We start from the raw sequence: 16,860 nt of genomic DNA on the forward strand, positions 1-16,860 counted from the left end.
ATCATATGCCCAGCTGACAGGTGAGGAGGAAAGACACAGCTAAAGGTGCCTGCAAGCAGGGCCGCCGACAAGGGGTACCTCCGGACCTCCTGTAGGGGGCCTTGGCCCTTCACTTTGACAGGGGGGCTCGGACAGCCAGCAGCTTCAAGTACATAATGCAGTAGTAACAGGTCTCCGGTGCTGGCCCCTTGCATTGCCGCTCACTACTGTCACTTATAAACACAGGAGCCCGGCTTCTATGTTTTATCAGTGACAGTGATGATACTCTCCCAGCAGCACACTCAAATCCCTGCATAGACAACAGAGGAGGGGGCGGGTCATGGGGGCGGAGTATGCACACAGCTCCAACCTCGCACCCGCCGTATCTCCAGAAGCCAGCGCCAACAGCCTGATCTCCTACTGTAAGTCTCTTCTATGGGGGAAATGTCGCTGTGTACTGACAGGGAGAAGAAGAAAGCTTTGTACTGGGGGGAGGGGGGTAAGAAATTTGAGGACAGGCAGAATCTCATTATTCTATATAGGGTCCACTAACAGCTGTGCAACTCACTTTCGTGTGACATGGAAGAAGGTGTAAGCAATTGTTTCTGTGTAACATAGTGTGAACCACGCCTAAGCCCTCCTTAACACCTGAGTGCCTTGTTATGCCATGACTATTGCACCAGAGATAGGCTTGTCCACTTCCCCGTTCCGCGCCAACCCCCTTCCCCTTAACCAATTATACTAACAAAAGACATAACACCAATTTTGGAGTAAATGGCCAACATGGCCTTTTATTAACAACTCAAGTTACAATACACCAACCATTCCTTATAACAGAAACCCACAGAATTGTTGTTGGTCTTCGAAGGCACCCCAAAATGATCCGAAATGCACCTGCGGACAACCATATACACTAGGCCTCCAGCCGCAACCAACCAGCTCAGAGACAACCATACCGTCCGCAGTGCAGCACCACCACCTTCCAGTTAAACCTTGGTTAACTGGGAATGTCCCCGGGCATCCCATACCACGGATGGGTCCCACACCATTGTGGTTTACCTTCCAAATAAGAACCGCCTCCAAAGACCAACAACCGCCACAGCACGCTGGGTAAGCCCTTACCCATGCGTGCCATGCCACAAACGAACAGCCCTCTGTATGCCATCCTGCAGATCCAGGGACCATAAATACGTCCCAACCGCATTCAAATGCACCCCATCGCACCTGAGATACCGCCAAGTATCCACCTCCAACTCCAAGTGCCGGACCACCAACCCCCCATGGTGACTAAAGAAACGCCCCACCTCTCTGTTAACCTTGATCCGAGCCTTGTTGTGCCTCTCCACTGACCGCGCCCAACGCCAAGAGGTACGGGCGACAATGTCGGACCACACCACCACCATCCCCGGATAAGCCCGCCGCAACAGAAAGAAAGTCCAGCTTGACATCTCGCACCAGCTCCCGCTCAGCATGCCTGAAAAAACACCCCTGCCCCACTGGACAAAAATTCCAGAACCGCCCACACTGGGCACACCAGCGAAGCCGGAAGAACGAAAAAACGCACCCGACCACCACGTCCCAATTGGTCCGTCTTAGACCGACGTACCAGCACCTCCACCCATTCACCGGAGCACCTGACCTCATCCACCAATAACCCCCCCAAGAACCGATTTGGACGGACTAACGAGCTCCCCAATACGCAACGCCCCAAAAAAGGCCACCGCAAAAGCCGCCCAAAATAAGCACACTGCAAAGTCCAAAACAATGCCCAAGAAAGTCATCACCGTAGCCGGGCCCACAATTCTATCCACCGCCAGAGGAATCCCGAAACGTACCGCAACGTGTTGCAAAGTGGCCAGCAAAACTGCACATACTCCGGAATCTGGCGGACCCACGCAAAGAAAATCATCCAATTATTGGATGACCGAATTCACCCCTGAGACATCCCCCACCACCCACTCCACGAATGAACTGAACTTCTCGAACAAAGCACAAGATATAGAACACCCCATAGGAAGGCACTTATCAACGTAAAATTAGCCCTGCCAATGACGACCCAAAAAACGAAAAACTGTCTGGATGGACTGGCAACAGCTGAAACGCCGACACAGCCTCCGATTTCGCCATGAGCGCACCGCGCCCATACCGACGGACCCAGAAAACAGCCGCATCAAACGACGTGTAAGACACCGAACACGACTCCGAATCAATAGCAGCATTCACCGACCCCCCCTTAGGGAAGGACAGGTGGGGAAGTAACCTAAACGCATTCGGCTCCTTCTGGGGCACAACCCCCAAGGGAGAAACAACCAAATCCGAAACGGAGCGCAAGCAAACGGACCCCCCATGCGTCCATACCCCACTGCCTTACGCAACTCAGCCGAAACCCCCTCCTCACGCCGCAAGGCCGACCGCAAATTCCGAGCTAAGGGAGGAATCAAAGTCAAAGTACACGGGATGCGAAAACCCTCTGAAAAACCCGCCGTCAGCAGCATTGCAGCTGCCCGATCAGGAAACCTCTTTAAGAAAGGCCCCATCCTTTCCACTCGGACCGGAGTCATCCTTCTTACCAGCATGCTCTCCGGGAAGGCCTCGACCCCGCTGGAAACAGAGTGACAAGGGATGGGAGCCCCCGCACCCGGAACATTCGAGCCGAAAACGGCAAGACCCACCAAATCGACACGTCCCCTCTTGGAACTGCCAGCAGAACCCCTGACGCCCGGAGGCTGCTTGTCCCGGGGAGAACGAACCCCCGGCCCCGCTCTGAAAAAACGAACCAGGGGCCCTCGCCGGTGTCATGAGTCGCATCCAGAGGCCAACGTCCTTATGATCCCAACGCAACGACTGGCGAACCGCCCTCCGCTGCCTAAACTGCTCATCATACCGAAGCCACGCAGTACCCCCATAAACCCTGTGAGCCTCACCAATGGCATCAAGGTAACAGACCAGTGCCGAGCAATGTTCAGGCGCCTTCTCCCCAATCACACTAGCCAAGATCGCGAACGCCTGCAACCAATTTGCAAAGGCACGCGGGATAAAACGAAAACGCCGCTGCTCCGCTTCCACCCGCCTACTCTCGTCAACCCGGGACCCTTCAAAAGGAAAACGCTCCAAAGGCAAGAGCGAGAATATATCAACGTACTCCCTACTCCAAATCTCCCGTACCTCCGACTTTAAGTGCGCACCCAAAGGGCCCTCAAAACACCCGTACACTGCGCCCCTGGCCGAGTCCGCCAAGCTGACAGGCCCGGACACCCTCGAAACCGCACACAACACCGCGGAGGGGGCCGCAGAACCCCGATCACCTGTCGTGGCCGGAACAACCCCTAGCCCAGACCCCGGAGGAGAAGAGACCCCCGGACGCCACACGTCCCCGCTATCCTGTACAAGAACCCCGAAACCTTCCCCACCATCCGGCGGGAGCCACGCAGAAGCAGGCCCAAGCGCCCCACCACCGCCCCACTCAAGACGCCGCAACAGGTCCCGCAAACCGGAAATCACATCACCGAGACCCCCACCCATACCCGACGGGGGAACGCCGACAGTGCACGCCGCAGAGGCCGCGCCCACCGTAGCGGCCCTACCACCCCCCAGCAGGTCCCGTAACGCAGAAGAAAAAGAGACCCCAGAACAGGTAACTCACCAGGCTGCCCAGGAGATGCCCCTACAGACGCGCGCTCACGATCCACCGTTGTAGAGCGGCCAGCCGTCGCCACCGCATCGGGTTCCGATAGCTCGCCCTCCGACTTCTCGTCCTCCGCACGCTGTGCAGATGGCCTCCCGGTCCCAGGAGCCATGGGTCCTGCTGGTCTGTGCCGCTCACGGCACCAGACACGCTCACCGCCGTTCCTGGGCTCCGACCTGCAGCACTTCCAGCTGCCCTCCGCCCAGCTCCAGTCTTCCACTGATGCTGCTGCGGAGCCAGAGCACCAGACCGTCCAGGGAGCCCGCCGGCCACAGCAGTAGACAGCCCAGCAGCCGTAGAACTCCCTGCTGCACTCCGTCCAGTGCCGATCCCACGCTGCTGCCTCACGGGAGCCGGAGCCCCAGACTTCTGAGGGGGCCGCAGCAGGGGACAGTCCGGCAGCCGCAGCTGTGCGCCTCCCACGCAGGGCTCCCTCCCTGACCAGCACCTTGTCAGTGGAGGTGCCGCAGATTCCTCTTCTGCCTCCATGCTGTGCGGGCGGGGTGGAGGGGCTTCCCCCGCACGAGGACCCGCCCACCGAGCTCCGCCGATGGCGGGGATTCCTCCCGGCTTCCTCGCTAGCAGAGGCAAAGGAGTGCCCTGCAAGCGGAGCCGGAGGGGCCCGAGCGGGGCTCCCATGGTGGCGCTGAGCTCTGGGAGGGGTGGGGGAGGGGCTTCCCCTGCATGAGGCCCCACCCACCGAGCTCCGCCGATGGCGGGGATTCCTCCCGGCTTCCCCGCTAGCAGAGGCAAAGGAGCGTCCTGCAGGCGGAGCCGGAGGGGCCCGAGCGGGGCTCCCATGGTGGCGCTGAGCTCTGGGAGGGGGGGGAGGGGAACCCGGGCTAAAACGCTCCGGAGGCCTAGACCTCCGAGCACGTGGGCGCTCCCGCCCCTCTGCTGCAGGTGATGAGCCCGGATCCTGCAAGAGATCCGAGACACGACTCTGCAGCCAGTCCATCCCCCTGTCCTCCGCTGCCTCCCGCAGCTGAGCCAAAAGGCCGTCCATGGCAGGGCTAAAGGTGGCCTGAAGCAAGGTGTACGAAACGGACACCAAGCTCACACTCTTGCCGTCCAGCTAACTGACGCCCCCTCACAGAACCTCCCACCCTAAGGTGCAGCAAAACCCCACCTACACCAACCTCTACCAATCAGCTACCCCCCACTAACAATAACAAATCCCCCTGGAGCTACCTTAACCCTTTCTGCTCTTCCTTCCCCCACTCTGGGCCTAGTCATGTATGCCCTGCGCTATTTCTTCTTTATTTCGCTACGGGGATTTCTTTCCAAAGCACACAAAGCTGAAATGTAATGCACTTCTGAATCCTGCACTTTGAATGTAACCCACTCCTGTAACCTGCACTCTGTACAAAGTGCACTCCTCAACTCTGCACTCTGTACGTGGCGCACTCCTCAACTCTGCACTCTGTACGTAGAGCACTCCTGAACCCTTCATTCTGTATGTAGCACACTCCAGAACTCTGCACTCTGTACTCAGCGCACTCGTCATCTTTGCACTCTGTATGTAACGCACTCCTCAACCCTGCTCTGTGAGTAACGCACTCCTCAAATCTGCACTCTCTACATAGCGCACTTCTCAACTCTGCACTCTGTACATAGCGCAATCCTGAACCATGCACTCCATACGCAGTACAATCCTCAAGTCTGCACTCTGCATGTAGTGCACTCCTCAACTCTGCACTCTCTACGTAGCACACACCGTCCTCAACCCTTCATTCTGCATGATGCGCACTCCTCAACTCTGCACTCTGAATGTAGCACACTCCTCAACCCTGCACTCTGTACACGGTGCACTCCTCCACTCTGCGCTCTGTACGTAATGTACTCTTCAACCATGCCCTTTTTTACGTAGCGTACTACTCAACCCTGTACTCTGTATGTAGCACACTCCTCAACTCTGCACTCTGTACGTAATGCACTCCTCATCTCTGCACTCTGTACGTAGCGCACTCCTGAACTATGCATGTATGTAGGAGGATTTGTTTCATCTCTGTGTATTATCTCAGGCCAGTCAATTCACTGGATATATGGAAGGGTTTAAAAGCCCTTTAAGAAAACTGTACACACTGAGGCATGGTGCTTAACATACTGAGCATGGATTCTGGGATTACATACACTATAAAATATATTCAAATTATAACTGCATGACATTTAGTTTACTTTTTTTAATATAAAACACTACTATTACATTTTGTTTTCATGTATTTTAATGCTGCTGATCACAGAATGATACATCCATATAAAGAAATGACTTACCTTTTGGTTTATCACCTAGTGAAGTAGAAAAAAGGGAACAAAGTGAGGATGGATTTAGGAGAGCTCCAAGCATTGTTAGTGTCATGTGTATATCTCAACTGACAGATGCAGAGAGAAGACACAGGTAATGGTGCCTCCAACTTACTTTTGATATCCTCCAAACCCCTGGAGCACCACATCTGACCCCTTGGCAATTAGTGTTTAACCCCCAGGGAAGCACTGCACCAATGCAGAAGTCTCCCTCCTATTATGTTCCCTTGCTGGTTGAATGTTCTTAGCCTAATAACTCTCATATTCAAATGTTTTTCAAAGTGATGATGGCTTTATGACACCTCAAGGCATAGCTAGCATCATATGTACTGCCCAGCTGACAGGTGAAGAGGAAAGTCACAGATAAAGGTGCCTACAAGCAGGGCCATTGACAAGGGGGTACCTTCGGGCCTCCTTTATGGGGTCCGGGCCCATGACTTTGACAGGGGGGGGGCCCAGACAGACGGCAGCTTCAAGTACATAATGCAGTAGTAACAGGTCTCCGGCGCTGGCCCCTTGCATTGCCGCTCAATACTGTCACTTATAAACACGGGAGCCCGGCTTCTATGTTTTATCAGTGACAGTGATGATACTCTCCCGGGGGCACACGCAAATCCCTGCATAGACAACAGAGGAGGGGGCGGGTCATGGGGGCGGAGTATGCACACAGCTCTAGCCTCCCGCCCGCCGTATCTCCAGAAGCCAGCGCCAACAGCCTGATCTCCTACTGTAAGTCTTTTCTGGGGGGAAAGGAGCGCTGTGTACTGACAGGGAGGAGAGGAAAGCTTTGTACTGGGGGGGGCAGAAATTTGAGGACAGGCGGAATCTCATTATTCTATATAGGGTCCACTAACAGCTGTGCAACTCACTTTCGTGTGGCATGGAAGAAGGTGTAAGCAATTGTTTCTGTACAACATAGTGTGAACCACGCCTAAGCCCTCCTTAACACCCGAGTGCCTTGTTATGCCATTCCAAAATACACAAAGCTGAAATGTAACGCACTCCTCAACCCTGCACTCTGTACGAAGCGCAATCCTCAACACTGCACTCTATACAAAGAGCACTCCTCATCTCTGCACTCTGTACAAAGAGCACTCCTCCTGAACCCTGCACTCTCTACGTAGCGCATTCCTAAATTCTGCACTCTGTACACAGCACACTCCTCCACTCTGCACTCTATACATAGCTCACTCCTCAACCCTGCATTCTGTACGAAGCGCAATCTTCAACACTGCACTCTGCATGAAGCACACTACTCATCTCTGCACTCTGTACACAGCGCACTCCTCATCCCTTCACTCTGTATGTAGCGCACTCCTCAAATCTGCACTCTCTACGTAGCGCACTCCTCAATTCTGCACTCTGTACGCAGGCCATTCCTCAACCCTGCATTCTGTGCACAGCGCACTCAACTCTGTACTCTCTACATAGCTCACTCCTCAACCCTGCATTCTGTATGTAGCAGACTCCTTAACCTTGCACTCTGTACGAAGTGCACTCCTCAACTCTGCACTCTGTACGTAGTGCACTCCTCAGCTCTGCACTCTGTTTGTAGAGTACTCCTCAACCCTGCACACTGTACATAACGCACTCCTCAACCCTACACTCTGTACGTAGCGCACTTCTCAAATCTGCACTCTTTATGTAGTGCACCCCTTAATCCTGCACTCTGTATGCATCGCACTCCTCAACTCTGCAGTCTGTTTGTAGAGCACTCCTCAACCCTGCACACTGTACATAGTGCACTCCTGAACCATGCAATATGTATGCAGCGCACTCCTCATCCCTGCACTCTGTACATAACACACTCCTCAACCCCAACTCTGTACGTAGCGCACTCCTCAAATCTGCACTCTGTATGTAGCACACTCGTTAATCATGCACTCTATATGCAGCGCACTCCTCAACTCTGCACTCTGTACGTAGCACAATCCTGAGCCCTGCACTCCGTACGCAGCGCACTCAGCAAGTCTGCACGCTACATGCAGTGAACTCCTCACTCTGTACGCAGCGCACTCCTCCACTCTGCCCTCTGTATGTAATGCACTTCTCAACCATGCATTTTGTACATAGCGTATTTCTCAACACTGCACTCTGTAAGTAGCATAATCCTCCACTCTGCACTCTGTATGTAGTGCACTCTCCAACCATGCAATTTGTACGTAGCGCACTCCTGAACTATGTATGTATGTAGGAGGATTTGTTTCATCTCTGTGTATCATCTCAGGCCAGTCAATTCACTGGATATATGGAAGGGTTTACAAGCACTTTAAAAAAACTGTACACACTGATGCATGGTGCTAAACATACTGAACATGGATTCTGGGATTACATACACTATAAAATATATTCAAATTATAACTGCATGACATTTAGTTTACTTTTTTTATATAAAACACTACTATTACATTCTGTTTTCATGTATTTTAATGCTGCTGATCACAGAACGATACATCCATATAAAGAAATGACTTACCTTTTGGTTTCTCATCTAATGAAGTAGAAAAAAAGGGAACAAAGTGAGGATGGATTTAGGAGAGCTCCAAGCATTGTTAGTGTCATGTGTATATCTCAACTGACAGATGCAGAGAGAAGACACAGGTAATGGTTCCTCCAACTACCTTTTCATATCCTCCAAGCCCCTGGAGCCCCACCTCTGATCCCTTGATAATTACTGTTCAGCCTCCAGGGCACCACTGAACCAATGCAGAAGTCTCCCTCCTATTATGTCCCCTTGCTGGTTGAATGTTCTTAGCCTAATAACTCTCATGTTCCAATGTTCTTCAAAGTGATGATGGCTTTATGACACCTCAAGGCATGGCTAGCATCATATGTACTGCCCAGATGACAGGTGGGTAGGAAATTTACAGCTAAAGGTGCCTGCAAGCAGGGCCGCTGACAAGGGGTACCTCCGGGCCTCCTTTATGGGGTCCGGGCCCATGACTGTGACAGGGGTGTTCAGACAGCTGGCAGCTACAAGTACATTATACAGTAGTAACAGGTCTCCGGCGCTGGCCCCTTGCATTGCCGCTCACTACTGTCACTTATAAACACGGGAGCCCGGCTTCTATGTTTTATCAGTGACAGTGATGATACTCTCCCGGCAGCACACTCAGATCCCTGCATAGACAACAGAGGAGGGGGCGGGTCATGGGGGCGGAGTATGCACACAGCTCTAGCCTCCCGCCCGCCATATCTCCAGAAGCCAGCGCCAGCAGCCTGATCTCCTACTGTAAGTCTCTTCTGGGGGGAAAGGAGCGCTGTGTACTGACAGGGAGGAGAGGAAAGCTTTGTGCTGGTGGGGGTAGGGAGCAGAATTTTGAGGACAGGTGGAATGGTATTATTGTTTATAGGTTCCACTAACAGCTGTGCAACTCACTTTCGTGTGACATGGAAGAAGGTGTAAGCAATTGTTTCTGTGCAACATAGTGTGAACCACGCCTAAGCCCTCCTTAACACCTGAGTGCCTTGTTATGCCATTCCAAAATACACAAAGCTGAAATGTAACGCACTTCTGAACCCTGCACTCTGAATGTGATGCACTCCTGTAACCTGCACTCTGTACGGAGCGCACTCCTGAACCCTGCAATATGTACACTGCGCACTCCTCAACCCTGCACTCTGTACGTAAGGCACTCCTCAACCCTGCACTCTGTACGGAGCGCACTCCTGAACCCTGCAATATGTACACTGCGCACTCCTCAACCCTGCACTCTGAACGAATTGCACTCCTCAAATCTGCACTCTCTACGTAGCGAACTCCTTAATCCTGCACTCTGTACACAGCGCACTCCACAACTCTGCACTCTATACATAGCTCACTCCTCAACCCTACACTCTGTTTGTAGAGCACTTCTTAACTCCTTCCCGCCGATGCCTCCCGGCCCTTTAAGAGATTCAGACGCCGGGAGGCGGGGCGGTTGGGGCGTGGCTTAGGAATCATGTGACTGCCGTGATGACGCGTCACGGCGGTCACATGGTCGGGAAAGGTCCCGTTCGAAAGAGCGGACCGGGACCTTTCCGTGAGTACCACACATGTGTGCTGGGAGCGCGCAGGGCGCGCGCTCTCAGCACATATGTATTTAGTTACATGGACGCAAATGTGCGGCCGCTCGGCGTCTAGGCCCAGACGCCGGGAGGCCGCACATTTGTGTGCGGCTGGCGCAAAGGGGTTAACCCTGCACTCTAAGTAGTGCACTCCTGAACCCTACAATATGTACATAGCGCACTCCTCAAATCTGCACTCTTTACGTAGTGAACTACTCAACTCTGTACTCTGTACATAGCGCAATCCTGAGCCCTGCACTCCATACGCAGCGCACTCCTCAACTCCTCACTCTGTATGTAGTGCACTCCTCCACTCTGCATTCTGTACGTAATGCACTCCTCAATCATGCACTCTGTACATATAGCACTCCTGAACTATGCATGTATGTAGGAGGATTTGTTTCATCTCTGTGTATCATCTCAGGCCAGTCAATTCATTGGGTATATAGAAGGGTTTACAAGCACGTTAAGAAAACTGTACACACCGAGGCATGGTACTAAACATACTGAAAATGGATTCTGGGATTACATACACTATAAAATATATTCAAATTATAACTGCATGACATTTAGTTTACTTTTTTTTATATAAAACACTACTATTACATTTTGTTTTCATGTATTTTAATGCTGCTGATCATAGAATGATACATCCATATAAAGAAATGACTTACCTTTTGGTTTATCATCTAGTGAAGTAGAAAAAAAGGGAACAAAGTGAGGATGGATTTAGGAGAGCTCCAAGCATTGTTAGTGTCATGTGTATATCTCAACTAACAGATGCAGAGAGAAGCCACAGGTAATGGTGCCTCCAACTAACGTTTTATATCCTCCAAACCCCTGGAGCCCAACCTCTGACCCCTTGGCAATTAGTGTTTAACCCCCAGGGCACCACTGCACCAATGCAGAAGTCTCCCTCCTATTATGTCCCCTTGTTGGTTGAATGTTATTAGACTAATAACTCGCATATTTGAATGTTCTTCAAAGTGATGATGGCTTTATGACACCTCAAGGCATGACTAGCATCATATGTACTGCCCAGCTGACAGGTGAAGAGGAAAGTCAAAGCTAAAGGTGCCTGCAAGCAGGGCTTCTGACAAGGGGGTACCTCCGGGCCTCCTGTATGGGGTCCGGGCCCATGACTTTGACAGGGGGGGGGGGGCCCAGACAGACGGAAGCTTCAAGTACATAATGCAGTAGTAACAGGTCTCCGGCACTGGCCCCTTGCATTGCCGCTCACTACTGTCACTTATAAACACGGGAGCCCGGCTTCTATGTTTTATCAGTGACAGTGATGATACTCTCCCGGGGGCACACGCAAATCCCTGCATAGACAACAGAGGAGGGGGCGGGTCATGGGGGCGGAGTATGCACACAGCTCTAGCCTCCCGCCCGCCGTATCTCCAGAAGCCAGCGCCAACAGCCTGATCTCCTACTGTAAGTCTCTTCTGGGGGGAAAGGAGCGCTGTGTACTGACAGAGAGGAGAGGAAAGCTTTGTACTGGGGGGGGGGCAGAAATTTGAGGACAGGCGGAATCTCATTATTCTATATAGGGTCCACTAACAGCTGTGCAACTCACTTTCGTGTGACATGGAAGAAGGTGTAAGCAATTGTTTCTGTGCAACATAGTGTGAACCACGCCTAAGCCCTCCTTAACACCTGAGTGGCTTGTTATGCCATTCCAAAGCACACAAAGATGAAATGTGACACAGTTGCAATACACTACACTCTGAATGTAACACACTTCTGTAACATGCACTCTTTATGTGGTACAATCCTCAACCCTGCACTCTGTATGTAGAGCACCCCTAAACGCTGCATGTAGCCCACTCCTCAACTCGGCTCTCTGTACGTAGTGCACTCCTTATCCCTGCACTTTGTACGATGCGCACTCCACAACTCTGTACATAGCGCACTCCTCAACCCTACATTCTGTACGTAGCGCACTCCTCAACACTGCACTCTGTATGTAGCACACTCCTCATCTCTGCACTCTGTACGCAGTGCACTTCTCAACCCTGTATGCACTCTATATGTAGTACACTCCTCAACTCCTCAACACAAAGCTCAAAAGTAACACAACTCTGAACTCTGCACTGTGAATGTAATGCACTCCTGTAACCTGCACTCTGCACGTGGCGTACTTCTCAACCCTGCACTCTGTATGTAGCGCACTCCTCAACCCTGCACTCTTTACACAGCGCACTCATCCACTCTGCACTTTGTACTCAGTGCACTTCTCAACCCTGTATGCACTCTATATGTAGTACACTCCTCAACCCTGCACTTTGTACGTAGCGCACTCCTGAACTATGCATGTATGTTGGAGGATTTGTTTCATCTCTATGTATAATCTCAGTCAGTCAATTCACTAGGTATATGGAAGGGTTGGATGGAGCTAAACATAATGAAAAATGGATTCTGGGTTTACATACACTATAAAATATATTCAAATTATAACTGCATGACATTTAGTTTACTTTTTTTATATAAAACACTACTATTACATTCTGTTTTCATGCATTTTAATGCTGCTGATCACAGAATGATACATCCATATAAAGAAATGACTTACCTTTTGGTTTATCACCTAGTGATGTAGAAAAAAAGGGAACAAAGTGAGGATGGATTTAGGAGAGCTCCAAGCATTGTTAGTGTCATGTGTATATCTCAGCTGACAGATGCAGAGAGAAGCCACAGGTAATGTTGCCTCCAATGAACTTTTTATATCCTCCAAACCCCTGCAGCCCCACCTCTGACCCCTTGACAATTACTGTTTAGCCCCCAGGGAACCACTGCACTAATGCAGAAGTCTCCCTCCTATTATGTCCCCTTGCTGGTTGAATGTTCTTAGCCTAATAACTCTCATATTTGAATGTTCTTCAAAGGGGGCGGGTCATGGGGGCGGAGTATGCACACAGCTCTAGCCTCACGATCTCCATATCTCCAGAAGTCAGCGCCAACAGCCTGATCTCCTACTGTAAGTCTTTTATTGGTGGGAAAGGAGCGCTGTGTACTGACAGGGAGGAGAGGAAAGCTTTGTATTGGGGGGGGGGGGGGGACAGAAATTTGAGGACAGGTGGAATCTCATTATTCTATATAGGGTCCACTAACAGCTGTGCAACGCACTTTCGTGTGACATGGAAGAAGGTGTAAGCAATTGTTTCTGTGCAACATAGTGTGAACCACGCCTAAGCCCTCCTTAACACCTGAGTGCCTTGTTATGCCATTCCAAAAAACACAAAGATGAAATGTAACGCACTTCTGAATCTTGAACTCTGTACAAAGTGCACTCCTGAACCCTGCACTCTGTATGTAGCACACTTCTCAAACTTGCACTCTGCATGATGCGCACTCCTCAACCCTGCACTCTGCATGATGCGCACTCCTCAGCTTTGCAATCTCTACGTAGTGCACTCCTCAACCCTGCACTCTGTAGGTAATTAACTCCTCAACCCTGCACTCTATATGTAGCACACTCCCCAATTCTGCACTTTGCACGTAGCACACTCCTGAACTATGTATGTATGTAGGAGGATTTGTTTCATTTCTATTTATCAATTTATCATCTCAGGCCAGTCAATTCACTGGGTATATGGAAGGATTTACAACCACTTTAAGAAAACTGTACACACTGAGGCATGGTGCTAAACATACTGAAAAATGGATTCTGTATTTACATGCACTATATATTGTATGCATATTATAACTGCATGACATTTAGTTTACTTTTTTTTATATAAAACACTACTATTACATTTTGGTTTCATGTATTTTAATGCTGCTGATCACAGAATGATACATCCATATAAAGAAATGACTTACCTTTTGGTTTATCACCTAGTGAAGTAGAAAAAAAGAGAACAAAGAGAGGATGGATTTAGGAGAGCTCCAAGCACTGTTTGTTCCATGTTTATTTCTCAACTGACAGATGCAGAGAGAAGTCACAGGTAATGGTGCCTCCAACTACTTTTTCATATCCTCCAAACCCCTGGAGCCCCACCTCTGATCCCTTGATAATTACTGTTCAGCCCCCAGGGCACCACTGAACCAATGCAGAAGTCTCCCTCCTATTACAGTCAGGTCCATAAATATTGGGACATGCACACAATTCTAACATTTTTGGCTCTATACACCACCACAATGGATTTGAAATGAAACAAACAAGACGTGCTTTAACTGCAGACTGTCAGCTTTAATTTGAGGGTATTTACATCCAAATCAGGTGAACGGTGTAGGAATTACAACAGTTTGCATATGTGCCTCCCACTTGGTAAGGGACCAAAAGTAATGGGACAATTGGCTTCTCAGCTGTTCCATGGCCAGGTGTGTGTTATTCCCTCATTATCCCAATTACAATGAGCAGATAAAAGGTCCAGAGTTCATTTCAAGTGTGCTATTTGCATTTGGAATCTGTTGCTGTCAACTCTCAAGATGAGACCCAAAGAGCTGTCACTATCAGTGAAGCAAGCCATCATTAGGCTGAAAAAAACAAAACAAACCCATCAGAGAGATAGCAAAAACATTAGGCGTGGCCAAAACAACTGTTTGGAACATTCTTAAAAAGAAGGAACGCACCAGTGAGCTCAGCAACACCAAAAGACCCGGAAGACCACGGAAAACAACTGTGGTGGATGAGCAAAGAATTCTTTCCCTGGTGAAGAAAACACCCTTCACAACAGTTGGCCAGATCAAGAACACTCTCCAGGAGGTAGGTGTATGTGTGTCAAAGTCACCAATCAAGAGAAGACTTCACCAGAGTGAATACAGAGGGTTCACCACAAAATGTAAACCATTGGTGAGCCTCAAAAACAGGAAGGCCAGATTAGAGTTTGCCAAACGACATCTAAAAAAGCCTTCACAGTTCTGGAACAACATCCTATGGACAGATGAGACCGAGATCAACTTGTACCAGAGTGATGGGAAGAGAAGAGTATGGAGAAGGAAAGGAACTGCTCATGATCCTAAGGATACCACCTCATCAGTGAAGCATGGTGGTGGTAGTGTCATGGCGTGGGCATGTATGGCTGCCAATGGAACTGGTTCTCTTGTATTTATTGATGATGTGACTGCTGACAAAAGCAGCCGGATGAATTCTGAAGTGTTTCGGGCAATATTATCTGCTCATATTCAGCCAAATGCTTCACAACTCATTGGACGCTTCACAGTGCAGATGGACAATGACCCAAAGCAGACTGCAAAAGCAACCAAAGAGTTTTTTAAGGGAAAGAAGTGGAATGTTCTGCAATGGCCAAATCAATCACCTGACCTGAATCCGATTGAGCATGCATTTCACTTGCTGAAGACAAAACTGAAGGGAAAATGCCCCAAGAACAAGCAGGAACTGAAGACAGTTGCAGTAGAGGCCTGGCAGAGCATCACCAGGGATGAAACCCAGCGTCTGGTGATGTCTATGCGTTCCACACTTCAGGCTGTAATTGACTGCAAAGGATTTGCAACCAAGTATTAAAAAGTGAAAGTTTGATTTATGATTATTATTCTGTCCCATTACTTTTGGTCCCTTAATAAGTGGGAGGCACATATGTAAACTGTTGTAATTCCTACACCGTTCACCTGATTTGGATGTAAATACCCTCAAATTAAAGCTGACAGTCTGCAGTTAAAGCACTTCTTGTTTGTTTCATTTCAAATCCATTGTGGTGGTGTATAGAGCCAAAAATGTTACAATTGTGTCGATGTCCCAATATTTATGGACCTGACTGTATGTACCCTTGCTGGTTGAATGTTCTTAGCTTAATAACTCTCATGTTCGAATGTTCTTCAAAGTGATGATGGCTTTATGACAGCTCAAGGCATGGCTAGCATCATATGTACTGCCCAGCTGAAAGGTGAGGAGGAAAGTTACAGCTAAAGGTGCCTGCAAGCAGGGCCGCGGACAAGGGGGTACCTCCGGGCCTCCTGTATGGGGTCCGGGCCCATGACTTTGACAGGGGGGACCGGACAGCCAGCAGCTTCAAGTACATGATACAGTAGTAACAGGTCTCCGGCGCTGGCCCCTTGCATTGCCGCTCAATACTGTCACTTATAAACACGGGAGCCCGGCTTCTATGTTTTATCAGTGACAGTGATGATACTCTCCCGGCAGCACACTCAGATCCCTGCATAGACAACAGAGGAGGGGGCGGGTCATGGGGGCGGAGTATGCACACAGCTCTAGCCTCTCACCCGCCGTATCTCCAGAAGCCAGCGCCAACATCCTGATCTCCTACTGTAAGTCATTTCCGGGGGGGGGGGGGGGGGGAGCGCTGTGTACTGATAGGGAGGAGAGGAAAGCTTTGTGTGTGTGTGTGTGGGGGGGGGGGCAGAAATTTGAGGACAGGCGGAATCTCATTATTCTATATAGGGTCCACTAACAGCTGTGCAACTCACTTTCGTGTGACATGGAAGAAGGTGTAAGCAATTGTTTCTGTGCAACATAGTGTGAACCACGCCTAAGCCCTCCTTAACACCTGAGTGCCTTGTTATGCCATTCCAAAGCACACAAAGATGAAATGTGACACAGTTGCAATACACTACACTCTGAATGTAACACACTTCTGTAACATGCACTCTTTATGTGGTACAATCCTCAACCCTGCACTCTGTATGTAGAGCACCCCTAAACGCTGCATGTAGCCCACTCCTCAACTCGGCTCTCTGTACGTAGTGCACTCCTTATCCCTGCACTTTGTACGATGCGCACTCCACAACTCTGTACATAGTGCACTCCTCAACCCTACATTCTGTACGTAGCGCACTCCTCAACACTGCACTCTGTATGTAGCACACTCCTCATCTCTGCACTCTGTACGCAGCGCACTCCTGAACTTTGCATGTATGTAGGA

The sequence above is a fragment of the Staurois parvus genome, unplaced genomic scaffold, assembly GCF_062004578.1.
Source record: "Staurois parvus isolate SC_StPar_1 unplaced genomic scaffold, SC_StPar_1.0 ptg000184l, whole genome shotgun sequence".
NCBI lineage: Eukaryota > Metazoa > Chordata > Amphibia > Anura > Ranidae > Staurois > Staurois parvus.